We start from the raw sequence: 6337 nt of genomic DNA, 5'->3' as shown, positions 1-6337 counted from the left end.
ACCATAGAACTTAAAAAATAATGACTTTAAACGAAACTGCTGATATTCTTGTTTCGTCAACTTGCTTGTCAATAACTTACCTCGTTTTAGAAATTGTTCATACGTAGAGCATGCTCTGGCGTATCGAATCAAGGAATCTGAATCTCCTGAATGGAATTGCTCCATCATACGACAGCAAAGTAAAACTAGTTCATTATTTTTACTTTTTTAGAAGATTTGCTTCATTTTTTTTTTCATAAACAAAAGGTAGAAATTTAATCAGACGTAGTTCATACTTCGCAGTACACATAAATATATTTTTCTGTAAATGAATGTGTCCACGAACTTCTCTAACATCCCTCGTACGCGTAAACCTGTTCCCTTCTCTGATGTTTTGGAGGTCCGTGTTTGCTCTGCCCTATTTTGTATTGTTTTGTGGACTTTTGATCTTGAATACTGTTCGTTACTTCTATCGTGGCCCAAACCTTCCTCGGGGTCAGTTTGAAAAAAATGGAATCTTCACTACCTCAGGCTGCTTCCACATGAGTTTAATCTTTTCCTGGTCCAGTGGTACTTCATAAGTATTCCTATTTTATAAGTAAGTTTAAACTTTAATCTAACCATTTGGACCAACCCAAACCCAGTGGTCTTGAGGATACGATTTTTAAAGATTATTCCAATGTTAAAATTTGATCTCCCATAGTGGCCCATGCTATCCCGAGGAATTTGAACAAACTTCAAGTTACACGACCTGACAATGCTGTCACATGAGTTTCATCTTTTTCTAATCCGATGGATCTTGAGAATTTTTAAAAAGATTTTTATGCATTTCTATGTTTGACTTTGATCCCCAACTGTGGCTCCACCCTACCTAACTTGAATCTACACTACCTGAGGATGCATCCACATAAATTTCATCTAATCTGTCACAGTCGTCAAGATTTTTGAAAAAAATCCATTCATTTTTCATTAATTCATAATTTTCTCCCTTTGAAGAGGGGTGGCCTTTCTTTTAAAAAAAAGTGAATCCCCTTTTTACCCAAAGAGCCTTTGTGGCAAGTTTGATTGAAAATAGTCAAGTGGTTCTTGAGAAAAAGAAGAAAATTCAAAAAGGTTACAACGACGACGACAACATCAACAACGACAACGACCAAAAACAACGGACAAATTTTGATCAGAAAAACTCACTTGATCTGTCGGCTTACGTGAGCTAATATTAAGAGCAGAGCAAACACTCGACCTCTAAAACATCATAAATTGGAGCAGGTGCTATGAAGAGAAAGCATCACTTGCAAAGGTGATTCCCTGCCAATTTAATTGAGAATCCAGTTAAAATTAAATTTAATTGTAATGTTTTATAATAATATAATGTAAAAAATGGTTTAGTTAACGAAGATGTTTACCATAAAATGGATACAGCGAATAGATGAAACCACATAAACATACGTAATGCCATAAAAAGTTCATAGTCTAAGATTTTTTACTTGCACACGTAGGTTTTGCCTAATTTTGAGTGTTTATTTGCTTTAGTGAATTCTAGTTTGTTTTTATCCCCTGTCGATTCTCAAATTACAATTAGTGAAATGTAAAATGAAAATGAGGGAAACAAATTCAAAGATGAGCATAGTTAATTAATTAAATAAATGATTAATAAAATACACTAGAAGTAATATAAATTGTAAAATATCATCTAAAAATAAATGATAACATTGAAACGGCTTACATAAATAAAAGGTAGTAATATAACCCATATTGTACTTAGATGAAATGGAATTGAATGGGCTGAATAGTCAGTATAATAGAACATAATTTTCATAATTTAGACTTAGTATCAGTATGTAAGAAAGAACATTGTCCTGCTTTTGAAAAGTTATATAGTATTACCTTTGATTTTTATCAACTAAATTCACTTTTTGGAAAAATAGTTTTCAATCGTTGTTCTTTCCTTAATGATCAAATACGTCTTTTCATAATAGTTTTTGTTTTGATATTCCTACAACTAATTTTTGGTAAAAATTTGCTGAATTTCATCGACATTAACGCAACTTTCAATGAATCATAACTGCTAACTTATCAAAATTTTGTAAAAAGAATTTTTTTGTAAAGACTTTTCTCATCTAAAATGCCTTGAAAAAAGATAAAGAATTTCTTAATCAAAATCAATATATAAGGTCAGCAAAGTTGATCCCAGCATGGGTAAAATACATTAAAAAATATTCGTTAAAATTTTAAAGTACTAAGAAATATAAACAAATATGTGTCATTCTTCTTTCTTTTAAAAGAAATGTCCTTACCATCAGTCTGTATATGAATATAAGAAAATAAAAAGGTAAATATATATAATTATCTTTTCATGTAAATGACAATAAAATGAATTATAAAAAAATGAATTATATGAAGAATATATAAGAGAATACGGCTCATTAGTGATTAGATATTTTTCTTATTTTGTCTTAAGCGTATCGGCGACCGGTATATGTGCTGGTATTCATTCATTGTATTCTACCTGAGTCCTATTCCCACTAAGACGACATCTGTTTTGTAAATTTTAATATTTATGTAAAGATATACATGATATAAGCCAAACTAAATTCAAAATGAAGTGCTTTGAATCTGATTTCATGGACTTTTCCCCTGATATGGTAACACTCAGTTAATAATACACATCATGAATAGAGTGAACCAGTATGATGAATGCATTGGTGTTTTGAGAGAGTACTCATGATGGTTGTGAATGTGAGGATAAATGTGTGTACATGCGTTTGTGTGGTTGTACCTCCGGGCTCTTACCCAAGAGGTGTATTTTATTGTACATGTTGTACATATGTCATTGTTCAACGCGGGGACTCAGTCATCTGGAATTACGTTGTGGCTGGTTGTAGAACTCAGAACTCAATCAGGCTGCTCTTACAACCGAAATAGTCCGCGTACATGGGAACGTGTCCTTAACATAGTTAAGTCTAGGCTCCTGTTGACAATTTAAGTACACAACCCAACGGGAAATGCCTCAATATGGGAGATACTTTCGAAAAAAAATTCAGTGCACACCACAAGGTGTACCTTTACTAGTCTTATATAACAAATTAAAGAAATGCGCTGTTATATTCCAATATGCTTAAGTTCTTTTCATTTAAGTTATTTTTTACTAAAACAAACCGTTTTTCAAATCAAAAAAACACACAAAAATATTTGTTGCATGATTGTTTCTTTGAATTGAATAAAGGCTTTAAAATAATGAAGTTAAATGCATTCATAGATCTCAAAAACTTTGTTATTATGATCACCTAAATGGAGACAGATTTACTTTCATTTTAAAATTGAATTTTGAAATAGGTGTTTTAGGCATCAAAATGATACATTGTTCTTACATTATATAAAAGTGTAAAAAACGACCTTATATGAACATTATAGTCCATTTTTTCTGTATATTTGAGTCATAACGTATTGTGATAAAATTTTAACTAGGCTAAGTTATCTTCCCTAATTCATTAAAATTCTATATACTTAAAGTCTGATCGATATTGCTTTAAGCATGTATTTAGTATTCGAAGTATAAATTTCGGTTTCATGTGTTGATATTTTGAAGCTTGTTATGTATATATTATCACTGAACACCTTAAACTAAATTTCTTTCATGATAGCCAAAATAATGAGAATTTTGAATATAGACTGATAATAAAAATATAAAAATCAACCGATTTCATGACAGCGCCTAATACTACTATTGGAACGATTTAAGAATCGTCCACCTTCATCAATGAGTCTTTAAAACTCTGGTGATTTTTAAAAACTGATTTGAATGGATCGAATTCTATATCGCGTCCTTTAAAAAGAGCTGTAATTGAGAGCAGTTTACACTGAGTTTCAAATTATCGGCGCCAAAATGCACTCTTCTTTTCAGGTGAAAAAAATCTATTGCAATTTGAAATGCATTCACAATGATTTAAATAGGTGAAAAAAAAATAAGATTGAAAGTTCTATGATATTTACAATGTTACAAAGCTTCAAACTGTGTGAAGTTCAGATGTTCAACAATTCAAGTAAAAACGAACGGTTTGTCATTAATTTGTTAAGTTGATTGCTCAACGTGTTTCAAAATGTTACCATTTGTTTTTTAGTATAAACTAAAATCCATATAAAATTTGACATTTCTGTTTTACGTAAAACATGATTGTGGATATGAATTAAGTTTGTGATTTGCGAGTTTTAAACTTAATTAAAAAAAACTGACCAAAACTTACCAAAAGTACATTTATATATGTTTACGGCTTTTTTGAAACTATGTAATGTATCAAAAATGAAATCAAGATACTTCAGTAGTATTTGTTAAATACGTGATTGTCATACAGGTACATGAGACCTTTGTCACAATTTTCTATGAGTCGTCTCAAAGATAAAGGACATTTACTCCACTGTTATAATTAACACTTATGTTCTTTATATCAGTTCACATCCGGAAAAAAATACTTCAAGTGTTTTAAAAAAAATCAACGAGGTTTGGTGTAAAATTGTAAGATACCAGACATATAGGGTATAGACCTATCATTTGCTTTTTTCATTTAATTTTTGTTTCTCTTATCAAAAACGACGAGTAGCAGATTAATTAAATATGAGCTCAATAATATTTCATTAATTTTTTTCTTAATTTAAAAGAAAGTCGGAGTTAGCTTTCTTGCAATAAACTGCAACATTTTCATAAGGAGAAGAATAATAAATCGATGTCTTGTTTATCGAATAAAAAAAAGATAAAATTGTTTAGAGGGAGGGGTATATGTTATCAATTAAAAGCAGCTAGCAGTAAGCAGTTCGATATCATATGAATGCAGTTCCTTACCCCAAAGGTTTGATGTTCGACTTCAATATATTACTCAAGTATGCACATTTTTAAATAATTATACCGATATGTTATTAAATTATAATTCAATGCTATAGCTATCATCTAATTATTAAATTTAGAGAAAAAAATATATGAAAAAATTAATTCATCTCTGCTTTGTCTGTCCGAATTTTCTCAAGCAATTAAAATTAATTCTAAGAGAAGTTGCATTTCTATAGAAATAAATTTATACTCATATGTTCAACAAATAATTGACTATTGAAAGTATCGAAAGACTGTGACTGCTACATAAACAATGAAACGTTAACATATATATTATTGCGATAGAATTGATCTTCGTAAAAATGAAAACAATTGACTACTAAACTTTCTCTTAAATGAATTGCTTGCTTAGAGATCAATTCAATATGTAACTTTAACTTTGTACGTTGGTTTATCGATTTAACCTCCCAATACATATTTTGTGTATGGACTTTTCCTATTAAAAATTAAAGGGCCAAGCAGATTATCCTGTATAGAAATACTACTGGACATTTTCACAAAAGATTAATAATACACAATGGCTTGTCCTCAACAAGGGTAGAAAAAATAGCCTTATCAAATTGTAAAGAAATTTTATTGATTGAAAGATCTTACAAAGATGAGCGTATTCATAAGTTTGAGATAAATGCATCACCCCCAAAATAACGTGGTTTTTTTTACAACATCTTTCACTGCTATGGTTGAGAATTATTTTACCACATCTGACACTGCCATGGATAAAAACTTATTTGATGATCTCAATGGATCCGAGTTCTTCGAATTAATTAATCTTTTCATCTCACATATGGACTTTTGTTAATTCGTGGATACGTTGAATTGGCTATAGCAGTCATTGAACCTGAATCAATGCAGTAAATGTGTACGTAACTATGTGAATTTATGCTATATACAGAAAATCCGAATTATTATTACTAAATTTTCTTTTTAATAAAAGGACCGAATTAATATATGTTCATCAATGGAAAAAAAATAGATTCATTTTAATCGTGTCTTTTAATATAAAATGGGACATTTTGAAATGTGGAAAGGCTAAATGTTTTTAATGTACATTTTATTACTTTTGGATGCAATAAACTGCATATACATGTGTTCACATACAAGTCACCGGAAAGCTTTCAAAAAGAGGACATTTCGTGGAATATAATGGAAGGTAAGGTTTTGATGGTGTAGATAATAAAAACACAGTAAAGTAAGTTTATGTTATGATTTTTCCCATTACATGCATGTAAATAAATTGAAATTTAAAGTACTAAATATATGATGTAAGCATTGTTGTATTTGATATAAGTTTTCTTTTAAACTAATTATAAAAATGCTTAATTATATTTACTAATTAAATAACTTATTTAAAAAAAAATAGCAGGTAATGATAATGTTTTTTTTTTGTCAAAATGCACTGTGATGTGAAAGAAAATAATTAAAAGAAATGATTAAATTACAGGTTATTTTAATTTTCCTTGGATTTAAATTCTATCCACA

This window comes from Saccostrea cucullata, unplaced genomic scaffold (assembly GCF_032062105.1).
Source record: "Saccostrea cucullata isolate Sc308-1 unplaced genomic scaffold, CSIRO_AGI_Scuc_v1 ctg1194, whole genome shotgun sequence".
NCBI lineage: Eukaryota > Metazoa > Mollusca > Bivalvia > Ostreida > Ostreidae > Saccostrea > Saccostrea cuccullata.
Note: the sequence above shows the minus strand (reverse complement) of the source record.